This window comes from Eleutherodactylus coqui, chromosome 1 (genome assembly GCF_035609145.1).
Source record: "Eleutherodactylus coqui strain aEleCoq1 chromosome 1, aEleCoq1.hap1, whole genome shotgun sequence".
Lineage (NCBI taxonomy): Eukaryota > Metazoa > Chordata > Amphibia > Anura > Eleutherodactylidae > Eleutherodactylus > Eleutherodactylus coqui.
Window position 1 is genome coordinate 41,217,966 of NC_089837.1, and position 15,864 is coordinate 41,233,829.

At 42.4% G+C, this 15,864-nt stretch overlaps 1 pseudogene; it reads right to left on the reverse strand.

Moving 5' to 3' along the window:
- Positions 1-9,657: 9,657 nt before the first annotated feature.
- The window catches only part of LOC136613084 (zinc finger protein 585A-like), a 45,218-nt pseudogene continuing 39,011 nt past the window's right edge, over positions 9,658-15,864 (reverse strand).

The window sequence follows — 15,864 nt, forward strand, 5'->3', positions numbered from 1 at the left end:
GGGGAGTTGGAGGAATTCAAAGAGGGCACCTTGATACTAGGGCGGACCTGAATGTACTTCTTGACCCTGCAATAGACACCTCACGTGGAACAAACAGCTTACCTGCCTCCACACACCGCAGATTTCGTAAGACACTACATGAACACCAACTGATAGATGCCAGGAGAATCTTCCATCTTTCTGGTAGGGATTACAACTTTTTTTCCTCTCCCCATAATTTCTATTCCAGGATAGACTATTTCCTCCGAAACCACTCCAGTCTCACCCTCATCACAGAGGTGGTGATTGACAACATCACCTTTTCAGACCACACCTTCATTACTTTATCTTTCTCCTTTCCAACCATATACCATAAGAATTGGCACTGGCGTCTTAACGAGTCCCTTATACATGATCCAGTTACAAATTAGAGGTTCAAAATAATCTACTAGAGTACTTCACTAACCACCTCAGACATAGACCCTCAGCTGGTGTGGGAAGCCTATAAATGTTTCATTTGTGGCTTCCTCATTAGTATTGGCTCTTGAATCAAAAAAAGAGCGTAGCACCCATCTTAGGAATCTCTTAGAATATATACAGGTCCTTGAAGTGACACATAAATTCACCCTGGATAGAGAAAGAGGGGCTGAGTTGGCTCAACTAAGGGGACAAGTACGCACTTGTTGCCTAGCTTGCGCTAAAGGAGCTCCCACCAAATGCAGCAGACACTTTTATGAATTTGGGAACAAACTTAGCCGTACATTAGCTTGAGCATTACGGAAAGAAAGGGCTAGGTCATACATCCCCCACATCTCCACATCGTTAGGGTATACCCACCATTTACCACAACAGACTTCAGAGGCGTTCAGAGAATATTATCAATCTCTCTATAACTTGCCTTGCCCACTAACAGGTGATGAATTGGTGTCCCATAGATCGAACATGCAAGCATATCTACAAAACTCTGGCCTTGGCCATTTACCCCTAGAGGCAATCCAAGCCCTCTAGACACCAATCTCACAAGGAGAACTGGCCCTCACACTGAAAGAATCACACACAGGAAAGGCTCCTGGACAAGATGGACTCCTCCTTTCATACTACAAAACTTTTGCTGCAATCCTTTCTTCACATTTTCTTAGTGTCTAAAACTCCCTCTCTACTAGAAAAACACCCATAAGAGACACCCTGAAAGCACACATCACAGTCATACCAAAAGAAGTAAAAGACCCATCCCTTTGCAAAAGCTACTGCCCTATATCACTGTTGAACGTTGACCTTCAGCTTTTCATGAAAATATTAGCTAATAGACTGTCCCCCTTTCTCCACATCATACATAGAGACCAAGTAGGTTTTATGCCCTTAAGGGAAGCTTGAGACAATACTATTAAAGCCATAAACCTCATACATTATGCAAAAAAAAACATACATGCCACTGTGCCTTCTTTCCACGGATGCCAACAAAGCATTCAACAAGGTTAACTGGGAGTTTTTATTTGAGACTCTCTGCCACGTCGGCTTAGGCCCCAACTTGCTACACTGGATTTCCAGCCTGTATTCCTCTCCTTCAGCTCCAGTTAAAGTAAATGGCTAATATTCTACACCATTTACAATTGCAAATGGCACAAAGCAAGGATGTCCCCTCTCACCTCTCCTTTTCGTCTTATGTTTGGAATCCCTCCTGGGACATATCCATGCCAATCCAGACATTAGAGGTGTTCACATAAAGGGGGTCACATATAAAATAGCTGCTTACCAGCTGACTTACTTTTTTTCCTCTCCAGCCCTCGTATTTCACTCCAAAATTTACTAAATGAACTCCACCAGTACAACTTACTTTCCAACTTTAAAATCAACTAGCAAAAATCTGCAGCATTAGACATATCCCTTCCTCAAGTTCTGGTTGAAGAACTAAGGGATTCTTTCTCTTTCTTCTGGGCTAGAGACAACCTCAAATACCTAGTGTAGCAAGCTGGCTGCCCTTGCCTTGGAATCGCTGACCTCTCTTACATGAAACTGGCGCACCACACATGTAGACACTCCAGAGACGTTGATTTCTTTGTCTGGCTCCTGCCAGCCTTTATTCCACAGAACATCACACAATGTCAATATATATCATTCAAATAAGCACCCCAACTTAGGTGTGAGTCCAGGGGCGTCATCCCTTTCGGACTCTGGCCTTTGCTAGGCCATTAGCCTGCAGCACCTCCCTATGCTGCATGGGTCCTCTCTCTCTCTAACTCTGGCAGGAATTGGCCCTTTTCTAGTTCCTGCTCCACCCCTTTTTGTTAACCCTCGCACCAGAAGTCCTGTCTGCAGACCCTTCTCTACAGGCCCTTCTGTGTACTGCACTACTAAATAACCCCCCCTCCCCCTTTTGATATAGGCCGTAGGCTGTATCACACTTTCTTTTTGGCCCTCCAGGGTCAAAACTCCAGGCTCGGGGGTCTCTTGCCCTAACTGGCATTTCCGTATGCTCAACTTCCCTATTGAATACTTCAGATCGTACATCACTCATGTGTTCAACTGTTCCAGGTGCCATTTCTTCAGTCTGCACTATAGTAGCGGCATGTGCACTTATCTCCATCTGTGTGCCTTCTACCACAGGGACACTTCCATTCATTTGCACAACTTCCTTATCCAGGACAGGAGTAATTTCTGAGGCCTTTTTCCCAGTCTTTGCTACCCTCATGACCTTCTCTGCTTCAGCAGTTTCACCTTCTGCCTTCTCCTTGGCCTCTTGTACTTCAGAGGTCTGTTTAGTCTGCATCTTTTGCTCAGCTCTCACTTTAATGACTTTTCTTTTGTTTACAGAAGTGATTTCTTTCCTCAAGACCGTCCAAGTCTTTACAAACTGTTCACCTGAAGTGCCCTGGTCACCTTCACATAATTTGGTATGCTTCACCACTTGCGTCTTGTTTTTACAATTCTTCATTCCTGCCACCAGTTGTCGGACGACACACTTGCGTTTTCTTTGTACCAGAGTTCGCCTTCCAGCATAATTATCAGGAATCTTCCACAAAACCTTTTCTTTTACTTGCTGTCTGAACTGGCTCTTAGACCGCACTAGTCTCTGAACCCTCTTTCAGCAACATGACACTGTGCTGCCCAGCATTTCATCTTCACACTTGAACTCTTGGCAAACTTTTGAAACAGTCCCTTTTTCTCTGACATCATTTTCGGGGGGCGTGTCAAAGTTAACCCTTCAGTCTTTTCCGTACAGACCCTTTCTTCAGCACATTCACATTCAGTGACATATTTTGCAGACCTGATTTTCTCCTCTGTAAGCTGCTGTTCACATATTTTCTGTGTCTTTCTTAGTTTGGACACAAGCTCCTTTTGGAGACCAAGCTTCACAGAAGCATCTTACATCTCTTGCTGAAGATGTACTTTAACCTTCTCAAGCTTATCACAGGCAGCTGTCTTCTCTTCATACTTCTGCCTTGTAGCTTCTAACTACTCTTGTATCTCTCTTTTCTGCTCTTCTGCAGAATCCAAGCACACACCACTCTTCTCCAGTCTATATTTTAGGTCAGACACCTCAGCCTGAAGTGTTACAACCTGCTCTGACAGATTGCTCTTAGCTTCTGCATCTTCCTCTAACTGCTTGAGGAACACATCCCTCTCATCTTGCATAATCTTCAGGTGTGCACTAAGATCAAGCCTTTGCTGCATCTCTTCTTGCACCAGCCTCTGAGACTCTTCCGTCTGAGCTTCCAGCTTCACCTGCAGTCTCTTCACCTGCTCAGACAATGTTGTCTGCACACTGTCACCTTCAGTTATTTTTATTTGTAGCTCTTGAAGCTTCATCTCTACTGTATTTCTCTTGCATTCATATGCACACTTGTCTTCCAACAACCCCTTCACCTTTTGGGTCAGCTCAAGACACTCACTTTTCCATATTTCTTTCACTTTTTCAATTTGCTTCAACTGCTTGGACAGTTTCCCCACAACTACAGCATGACTCCATTCCAGCTCCTGGATTTGGGTTCTATGTACTTGAGCTTTCTCATCCAAGCTCATCTGTAGCTGGGACACCAGCCTCGTATGCAGTGCTTCCTGGTTTTCTTTGTAATCTAGTAAGTCTTTCAAGATCTCTGCTTGCTTCTTTGCCTTACTGCAAGCAGCCTTCTATATTTCCAGCTCTTCCTTAAGCTGACTTATTTGACACTCCAAGTCACCATTTTTCTTTGCCAACTGCATTTTCAACTCTGCAACCTGATTCTGCAAACCTGTAGTTTGATTCCATGCATCTGTAGAAGCTCTTTCTAACTCGCAACACGTCATCTCCAACTTTTGGGTTTTCATTTGCAGTTTCTTACAGTCCTGTTCATACTGCACCGATTGTGCCTCCAGACATACTCTGCGATCAGCCTCATCTCTGGCCACATCTCTGAGGTCTTGTATCTCTTTATGAGCTGTTGAAAGATATCCCTCATACTTCTTTTTCTCACTTCTCATCTCTTCTAAGCTCTGTTCACACTGAACATTTTTCTGTTCCAGCAACAACTGGTGATTAGCTTCCTCCTTAGTCAATCTCTCAAGATGCTCATTCTCCTTTAAGAGAGTTGCATTCTTTGCTTTTAACTGCTCAGCTTCTTGGAGAATACTTTCCTTTTCTTTTAGGAATTTATCTGTCAGCTCCTCTGCTAGCAGCCTTTGCCTCCTGGCCTCTTCTCCAAGCAGGCACAAGATAATCCTTTCTTTTTGTAACTGAACTTTATAATTTCTATTAGCAGTTTACAATGCTTCCTCAAGAAACTTTACATGAGCTTGCATTGGTGCAACTCCCTCCTGAATTTTAACCAAGCGTTCTCTTGCTGTCCCACCCTCGACCTCGGGATCTGCACTGACAACCTCACTTGTCTCACTAGCAGCAGCCTTTTTCTTCTTTTCTGCATATTTAGTACAATCTATCTTTTCTCTCTTTAAAGGCATAGTACTACTCACTCCAGCAATTTTAGTCTTACACACATTATCTTCATTATTACTTCCCTCTTTTACTAGAGGTATACTTGCACAGGCTCTCACATGGGCGTTGGCTGTACTCCTCATTGCACCCTGTTCCCTTCCTGACTTCATTTGGGAAACATATCTACACATATTAGGCACAGAATACATCCCACCATCCCCCACAAATGACATTTCAGGGTTAATGGACTTTTCTTGCCCCACCCGCTCAGCAACACAGTTCTCAGACAAATCTTCCTTAAATGTCCGTGCACACTGTGCGGCTTTCATGGTATCATCATGCACAGAAAACGTATCACATTATGTACCGTACGGTTTTTGAACTTTTTTGAACCCCGTGGGACACTGCAGTTTTCTCAGTACTCTCCTGCAAGGAAAACATTCTGTTATGCAGCATTTTAACCACATTGGCATCAATTCTTCCACTCTCAAGTCCATACTGCCCAGAACCCACAGTCTCTTTAGTGGCTTCACCACTCCATGGATTCTTCTCCAGATCTCGGTTACAGTCCTTTGGCGGGGACACCTCCTGCTGTGCCCTCACAGCTTTGCAGTTAGCCTCCAACACAGACCAGTGGGGTTTTACTGGCCACTTTGCCACTGGACATCCGAACATACATAAGTCCATCTGAAAACACCCTCAGCATGGCTCTTTCTGGTTACCTCCTACACCACCCGCCATCTTGACTGCACAGTCCATAATACATGAACAAGTTCACTAACTTGCCTCGCAGACGTCCTCTGCTTGGTCCTCTGTTGCTCCCACAGTGACCGCAAACTTTGGCCTCCTGGCCCTTTTTACCGCAGCTTCGGCCTCCTGGCCCTTTGAACACTGCATACAGCACAACCACACACTCGGCCTCCGGGCCCTTTAAACTCTGCATACCACAGCACTGCTCCCAGCAGCCATGCACATGTTGCTCCGGCAGCTTTGTGTGCCACTCCAGATCATGCCCGCATCCTCCACCATATGTAGCAAGCGGGCTGTCCTTGTCTCGGGATTGTTGACTTCTCTTACATTGAACTGGCGCACCACACATATAGACACTCTGGAGACGTGGATTTCTTTGTCTGGCTCCTGCCAGACTTTATTCCACAGCATATCACACAATGTCAATATATATCATTCAAATAAGCACCCCAACTTGGGTGTGAGTCCAGGGGTGTCATCCCTTTCGGACTCTGGCCTTTGCTAGGCCACCAGCCTGCAGCACCTCCCTATGCTGCACTGGTCCTCTCTCTTTCTAACTTGCAGGAACTGGCCCTTTTCTAGCTCCTGCTCCACCCCTTTTGTTAACCCTCGCACCAGAAGTCCTGTCTACAGCCCTCTACAGGCCCTTCTGTGTACTGCACTACTACACTAGGTATTTATCTAACCGCTGACACCTCAGACCTCTACGCAGCCAACTTTTCCCCCCTCCTAACCAAGCTCAGATCAGACTTAAACTCATGGGCCGGCTGCACACGGCCATGACGGGCTCCGCCGCGGAATATTCCGCGGCGAAGCCCGTCACGGCGCCCCCCAGAGACCCATACTTACCAGCGGATCTGGCGCTCTGGGTCCCGCATGACGCTTCGGCGTGATGCGCCGCAGCGTCATGTGACACGCCGGCCACGTCAAAAGACACGCCCACAGCATCACATGACGCGGCCGGCCATGTCATATGACGCGCCGGCCGCGTCATATGACGCAGCGGCGGTGGGCGGAGAGGCAATTTCACGCTATCTTCCCCTGTGTTACAGCGGAAGATAGCATGAGCGGACGGCTTCCATTGACTGTAATGGAAGCCGGCCGCGCGTACACCCGTGGCAAATAGAGCATGCTGCGGGTGAGGACGGGAGATTTCACGGTGCGGAATTCCGCGATGGAATTCCGCACCGTGAGCATTGAGCTATTAGGTTCAATAGAACCTAATAGCTGCGGGCAACGCGGCGGAAATCCGTCCGTGGGAAGGAGGCCTAAGGATCTTTTCTCCTGGTAAGGCAAATGTGGGGTCTTCAAAATTAACATTCTTCCATGAATTCTGTACATTTTCCAAACCCTTCTCATTCACATCCCAAGACAGTTTTTCAACCATATATTGTCCCTCCTCACCAAATTCATTTGGGCAGACAAACCAACTCACACAGCTCGTAATAACCTCACCAGGCCCAAAGCCAAAAGCAGAGTTGGCTTACCCAACTTCATTGTCTACCATCAAGCCTTGCACTTAGTATGAGTAATTGATTGGCACAGGCACAAAGAACTCAAACAATGGGTCTCCCTTGAGCAGGTATCCCAAACGGTGCCCCTAATAGCTATACCTTGGCCTAATGAAAATACACCCATAGAAGCAAAAGCTAACCCAACCAAGGATTCAGTTTATATATCTCTTTATTCTTTAAGTCCTGCATTCTCACCAATCAGGAATATTGATTCCTGTGCAGGCTTTAGACAGGTGCAGTTTAACTTAACCCACTAAATTCCACTCTCTCATAATCAGCTGTGGTTTAGCAAGCCAGAGACCATCATCTCTTCTCCTTAACTGTAATTCAAATCAATCACAACCCAGTGGAGTCAGAGTTTTGTGTTTCTTTGAAGTTTTGTGTTAGTCAATGTTAGCCCTCTAATTTTTAACGAGTTGCTCAATGAAGATTATTATTTTAAGTGTCTATAACTGTGAAGGGCTTAATTGATTATTTAGACAATAACTGCCTCAGTAAAAATTGCTTGTATCCGAGATCTATATTTTTTTTTTTGTTTAAGTCGTTGTCCTCTGCCCCTCTCTCCCTAGAAGCGAATTGTACACAAGCTCGTTCAGTGCCCTGCTTTTTTAGAGAATTAAAGTTAATAAAGTATTAATATTATATTATACATCTATACTGTAAAAAGGCTATAGACAAATTGGTGATTATTGGAATCAAGTATGGCATCAAGAAGTTGTAAATATCCTGTAGATGCTTTCTGTTATGTATGCTGAAAGTTCAAAGTGCTAAAGTGCACTCTTTGGCAACAACAGCAAAAATGAATGCAGCTTACAAAGCATATTTTGGGATGGCTATCGTGATCAAGATAAGTCATGGGCACCTTACTTCAGCTGCGGTAATTGCGAGAAAAGTCTTAAAAGTTGGTTCAGAGGCGAAAATAGAGCCATGATGTTTGTGATACCAAGAATTTGGTGGGAGCCAGCTGATCATTCCACCAACTGCTATTTCTGCATAGTAGACCTTCCAAATGTTGAAGTGCAAAAAATGCAGTTGCTGGACGTATCCAAACATTCCTTCATCTATGGCCTTGATACCACATTGCTCTGATCTCCCCATTCTGACGCCTCCAAGGAGCATGCATAGCTTGCAGACGTGTTCAGAAAGCATCAGCTCAGACAGTGAAGATGCAAGTGATTCTTTCCATGGCGGCAAAGATGGCAGAAGACCATACTACCCAAACCAGAAGGATGTTAATGATTTGGTAAGAGATCTTAGTCTTGCAAAAGCTAAAGCAGAAATTCTGACATCCGAGCTAAAATAGTGGAACTTGCTGGATGATAGCGTGTAAGTTACAAGTCAATGAATACATTATCAAATGTTTTCTACCTTCTTCACCCTTCAAAATGGACTCTCTTACTTCTATGATGTGACGGGTCTATTCAGTGAAATTGGGATATCTTGTAAAGCAACAGCATTAGCGCCTTTTCATCAACAGTTCTTCCAAGAGCTTGGAAGCACTTCTACTCCACAATGGAAATCAACTTCCATCCCTTCCATTGGCTCACTCTGCACATCTCAATTAGGAGTACAGTAGTGTCAATTTCCTGTTGCAAGTTCTGAAGTACAATCACTATAATTGGGAGGTAATTGGAGACTTTAAGATGGTTGCTTTCTCAATGGGTCTTCAAGGTGGTTTCACAAAGTTTCCTTGGTATCTTTGTCCTTGGTATGGCAGAGCCAAAACTGAACACTACCATTGACGAGACTGGCCTGCACGGTTGGACTTCACTCTCGGGGAAAGTAACATCAAGTAGGAACCCCTAAATAAATAAATAAATAAATAAAGAATGTACAGCAATGAAACACCTACTAAACTTCTTCCCGAAGCTGACTGACACCAAGGTAAAAGCTGGCATCTTTGTGTGACCACAAATCAAGAGGATCATAGAATGTCTGAAATTTCCTGATAAGCTTACAGAAGTACAGAAAGCAGCTTGGAACAGTTTTGTTGCCGTGGTTCAGGGATTCTTAGGAAATCACAAAGCAGACAACTATGTGGAGTTGGTGGAAATGATAGTGAAGAAATACCCCGCTATGGGCTGGAGGATGTCACTCAAGGTTCATATCCTGGATTCTCATCTACATAAATTCAAGCAGAACATGGGAGCATACTTCCAGGAACAAGGAGAAAGGTTCCACCAAAATATGCAGCACTTTGAGCGTCGCTATCAAAAACAATACAATGAGAATATGATGGACGACTACATCTGGGGGCTGGTACATCAATCGAAAAGAACCAGACATTTTTATTTTTTTTATTAACTGTATAGACATGCTCTGCATTGTATAATGACTTTGGCTCATGATTGTAAATAATTTCTTCTCACACTGTGTGAGAACATGAAACATTCGAAATTCAAAATCATATATTTTTTAGTTATCAATGTCCTGACCACAAAAGCAAACTTTTTTCAAAATGAAAGTTATTTTCCATCATATTTTACAATACGCTAACAGGAACAAATAAACTTTTCTTAGACGCAAAAACTGCATTATTATGAAACTATATTGTAAAAATTTAATAAAGAAATTATGTTAAAAAAAAAAAAATGGGTGTTTAATGTTTGATAATAACCTGATGTGCAAAAAAAATCTTTTCTTTTTCTCTTAGCATTTCCCATATTCCAAACAAGAATCGGATCTGTTAGAAAATTTGGATTTCCTTGTAAAACGTTTTCCATGTATATAACTTCAAAATGACTTTTCCACTGTCTGACATCTTTGATTATCCCTATGTGGGGTACTGGTGCTAAAACATTTCCCAAATTTTGCCTCATGGCTTCTTTCCTTTGTGACTTTTCTCATGTGTTACGAGATCTGATTAATTTGTAAAACATTTTCTAGAGTCTGAACATCAATATGGTTATTCTCTCATGTGAATTCTCTGATGCCTAACAAGGCTTGATTTATCAATAAAACATTTCCCGCATCCTGAACATGAATAAGGCTTCTCTCTTGTGTGAATTCTCTGATGTGAAACAAGACTTGATTTTTCTGTAAAAAACTTCCCACATTCTGAACAAGAAAATGGCTTCTCTCCAGTGTGAGTTCTCTGATGTGAAATAAGATTTGATTTTTTTGTAAAACATTTCCCACATTCTGAACATGAATATGGCTTCTCTCCCGTGTGAATTCGCTGATGTGAAACAAGCTCTGATTTTATTTTAAAACATTTCCCACATTCTAAACAAGGAAATGGCTTCTCTCCAGTGTGTATTCGCTGATGTCTAACAAGACTTGATTTATCACTAAAACATTTCCCACATTCTGAACATGAAAATGGCTTTTCTCCTGTGTGAATTCTCTGATGCTTAACAAGAGTTGATTTCAGGACAAAACGTTTCCCACATTCCGAACATGAATAAGGCTTTTCTCCAGTGTGAATTCTCCGATGCGAAACAAGAGTTGATTTTTCTGTAAAACACTTCCCACAATCTGAACATGAAAATGGCTTCACTCCAGTGTGAATTCTCTGATGTGAAACAAGGCTTGATTTCAGGACAAAACATTTCCCACATCCTGAACATGAATAAGGCTTCTCTCCAGTGTGAATTTTCTGATGTGAAACAAGACTTGATTTCAGGACAAAACATTTCCCACATCCTGAACATGAATAAGGCTTCTCTCCTGTGTGAATTATTTGATGTGAAACAAGATTAGATTTTTTGGAAAAACATTTCCCACACTCTGAACATATATATGGTTTTTCTCCCGTGTGAATTCTCTGATGCCCAATGAGGCTTGCTTTATTAATAAAACACTTCCCACATTCTGAACATGAATAAGGCTTCTCTCCTGTATGAATTCTCTGATGTAAAACGAGACTTGATTTTTCTGTAAACCATTTACCACACTCTGAACAAGAAAAAGATTTCTCTCCTGTGTGAATCTTCTGATGTGAAACAAGATTTGATTTTTTTGTAAAGCATTTTCCACATTCTGAACATGAAAATGGTTTCTCTCCCGTGTGAATTCTTTGATGTTTAACAAGCTCTGATTTTGTTATAAAACATTTCCCACATTCTAAACAGGGAAACGGCTTCTCTCCTGTGTGACTTATCTGATGTCTATCAAGGCTTGATTTATCAATAAAACATTTCCCACATCCTGAACATGAAAATGGCTTCTCTCCTGTGTGAATTCTCTGATGTGAAACAAGACTTAATTTTTTTGTAAAACACTTCCCACAATCTGCACATGAAAAAGGCTTCTCTCCCGTGTGAATTCGCTGATGTTTAACAAGCTCTGATTTTACTATAAAACACTTCCCACATTCTAAACAAGGAAACGGCTTTTCTCCTGTGTGAATTCTCTGATGTTTAACAAGAGCTGATTTCCGGATAAAACATTTCTTACAATCTGAACATGAATATGGCCTTTCTCCTGTGTGAATTCTCTGATGTGAAACCAGAGTTGATTTTTCTGTAAAGCACTTCCCACAATCTGAACACGAAAATGGTTTCTCTCCTGTGTGAATTCTCTGATGTGAAACAAGACTTGATTTTTTCGTAAAAAGTTTACCACATCCTGAGCATGGAAACTGCTTCTGCCCCGTGTCACTTCTCTCATGTACAATACAATTGAATTGATTTGTAAAACATATCCCACTTTCTGAATAGGAGTATGGCTTCTCATCTCTACTGTGATGTCCTGGCTGTAAGTGAAGGGTAATGAGGTTTTCTCTTGAAGAGTGCTGGGCTATATCTTCATCTTCTACTTTATAATTGGGGAATAACATGACGTTTTCCTCAACGTTCTTTCTGGGATTATCTGTTAAAATAAAAAATGTATTTAATAATTTATTTTTATTTTTAAATCACATAAGGAGACAAACCTATAATATTCCTAATATGCTGGAAACACACTCCTAGTTTTTGATGCAATTTAAGTTGTGCTTTCTTTTTGGAGTCAAAGTCTTTATGCTTTCCATTTTTTTGTTTGGAAGTGAATGATACTTTCTCTGTGTGATTCGAATGTTAATATAAGTAAGTGATTACAATACTACAGCAGAAGGATAATTTATTACAGAAAACTGAACACTTGAAGGGAAGCTCTAGTAGGCTGTTGGGCCCCCTTTAGCTTGGATGTAAGATGTGATGCGGGCGGAGAATGGAGGCATATAGGTTCTGTATTGCTCCACATTTTCTGTAATTGATCCTCTAAATTGTGCAAACTCATAGGCTGTGGGAGTTAGTGACCCTGCTGGCCCCTTACATGTTCGTTTCACAATTAAGACGGCGAACGGACAGGCCACAGAAGTATAGCAATGCTGTGGGTGCATTCCTGTGACACCCTGACACCCTTGTATGTGTAGTTGAACATTAATGCCTCTTGGCAACCCTGCCATGCGGGACAACAAATATGTTCAGGATATCTTGCAGCCACATTGCTGAGCTGTCATTGTCCTTCGTACCACTACTAGGTGTGACCAACTGTCGTATGTGATGCCACCGCAGACCATCACAACAGTGAGGATAGTGTGCCTCTCCACAGCAAAGGCAGGATTGAGGCACTCACCCCGAGATATCCAGACATGAAAACAGCTGTTGTGAGTGTGCACACTAAACCTGGCTTCATTGTTGAAGACAACTCTGCCTCACTCCATAACACGCCAGTTTCATTATTCTTGGCACCACTCCAAAGGGAAGCAATGGTTGGTGGGTGTGAAAGGTAGTACACATAATGTCCCTCAGCCAAGCTCCTGGAAATGGTTCAGACCAACACAGGAGCCTGTAACAATTGAGCCACCAGTCTCTGAATAGTGGACCATGAAGCAATTGGAGACACCTGTGCTTGTTTAATGATCAGACAATTCTTTTGACTGGTGGTCTGTTGATGGCGTCACGTTTTTACTGGTCCTAACACTTCTTAACAGTCTGGACAGAATGGCCCAGGTAACTGGAAATTTGTTGATACAACCAGACAGTTTTTTGCATTTTAATAATGGGCTTCCTTCTCAAACACTGTTAACTGGGAAAAATCTCTTTGATTGCATTATAAAGGCTTGTCTAGTGGTCAACCAGCAGAAAATGAGGTCCACTACAAAACACAAGGAGTCTCTGAAAGCCTTTTTATAGTCGCAAAGTGGAAACTATTTTAGGGCCTCAGGTGACAAGACCATTCATGTAATCACCCCACAACTCTATTATTTGTATATTTGTCTGAGATGCAACTGTATGCCAAGCTTTGCAGCAAAACAACAACTTCTTCGATATGATTGATTTTTTTTTTTGACAATGCGTGTAGTGAATGTGTACATGTATTCTGGAAGTTTCTGGATGATCTATGTAATCTTGTGTTTTTCCCCTGTCTTCTATGTGTATTGCACCTTTGCAGCATTGAATGGGTTACTGTCTTGGTTATGTCTGGAAAAGTATCTATTTGTATGTCATGTGACCTCATTTTATATATGTGGGTGCAAGATGCTTGAGTAGGTCTTCTAGTCTTTTCTGGGACCTGCATGGTTGCCTTTCTGCAAGAGAGAAAGAGAGCCTGGCCTGTACTCAGACACCTTCAGTCTGAGTACAAAAGAGATGGAAGAGGCTGAGAGGATAACTCTCTAATGCCATGAACCTCTTCTTTTACTTTCCCTTGTTATGTGGACTTTTTCCCACCGTGCAGTTTAAGGTAAAGATTGTCTTAAGTTCTGTGAGAATGAACCGGTAGAGTGTTGGTGGAGTTTCCTAAGAGTCGGTGTCCGGGACCAGGGAACCACAGTTAACTAGGCCATGTTTTCTCCCTGTCGCTTCCCATGTTCTAAACCCTCACTAATGTGGTGGTAGATGTACAGAGGACTGTTGTGCACTGTTATTTAAAGATACACAGTAAATGACTTTACCGACCGCTCGCAGTTTGGCCTATTGAATTTTAACCACGTGTGCGGAATCTTATTTATTCTCCAGAGAGATCACCACAGAAGGAACGGTGGCATCACAAGTGACAAAGAAGAACCATGGTAATCCACTTGTGGGTTTCCCATTTAATATAGTCTGTCTGCGCCCCTTGGACATGTCCCTGGTTACCCTCCAGGTGGGAGATGGTAGAGCCACCATGACAAGTGAACTACTCTACCCCTGCTGTCTCAAGGCTGGCACCTGCTCCTCGGGCGCTGCACCACGACTCTAATAATGTGCATATCTCCGTGATATGTAACTACATGTCTAGTTTTACCTTAATTTTTTTTTTTTTTTTTTATAGACACAAACATGATTCCAGCCTTCTAAAGCTTTGTATGAGGGTTATTTCAGACAGCATTTTGGTGCAATTTTTCATCTTGTTGTAAAGTGGACCTACTATACAATGCTTTACAATTTTATTTTAAAAATCAATACTCCTCCTCAAAAAAGGATTCTAAATGACTGATCAGTTTCTCTCAGCTCTTTTACATCACCACCACTATCTCTGCTGTAATTAGTCCAATAGGTGACACAGCTCAATGGAAGAGCCAACATCTACAAACAGAGCCTTACAGTGAAAATCCTCCTCGTCTCCTGACCATTATCCAAGTCGTCCTGCTATAATGTGTAAGAGAGCCGTCCATTTGTGACTTACATTAATAAGGGTCCGTATCATTATTCCTAATCTATTATTTAGCATATACGTTAAATTTACATGAAAAATGTCTACAAACCTTTAAAAGAAAGTCTTTATAGTGAAAAATGTATTTGTACTTATTTAGTATTTGAGAAATGCTTTACGTTTCCATAGGTTTCCTATAGACTATAGTGTAAAAAAATGTGTAGGGCAGAAAGTACTTTGTGCTACACTTTACTGTCCCACAAAAAATAAAGTGTACAAATGTAAAGAAGGCAAAACCCAGCAAAGTATGCACTGATTAAAGGGGTTGTCTCGCGCCGAAACGGGTTTTTTTTTTTTCAATAGGCCCCCCGTTCGGCACGAGACAAACCCAAAGGATGGGTTAAAAAAAATAATATATATATATATATATATATATATTACTTACCCGAATCCCCGCTCTGCGACGACTTCTTTCTTCCTTCTCCAAGATGGCCGCCGGGATCTTCACCCACGATGCACCGCGGGTCTTCTCCCATGGTGCACCGTGGGCTCTGTGCGGTCCATTGCCGATTCCAGCCTCCTGATTGGCTGGAATCGGCACACGTGACGGGGCGGAGCTACGATGACGACGCTGGACCAGCTCTCCGGCACGAGCGGCCCCATTCACAAGGCAGAAGACCGGACTGCGCAAGCGCGTCTAAAAACGCCAGAAGACAGCGAATTTAGACGGATCCATGGCGACGGGGACGCTAGCAACGGAGCAGGTAAGTGAATAACTTCTGTATGGCTCATAATTAATGCACAATGTACATTACAAAGTGCATTAATATGGCCATACAGAAGTGTATAACCCCACTTGCTGCCGCGAGACAACCCCTTTAATGATATCTGACCAGCTCTAGCCTACGGGAATGTCAAGCAATGCGTTTGAATACTTTCTTTTATTAACACGTATATGTATGACAGATGGATGAAACGTGATGTGAACGCCCCTAACTTCACACTATTAGATGCCTGAACCTTTAAGCCTATTTTTTCTGATTAAAAATGCATCCAATAATCTGAAAAATACAGAGTAAGTGTGTGTCTATCTATATATATATATAAAACTGAAAGCCCTCACTGACTCACTCACTGACTGACTCACTCACT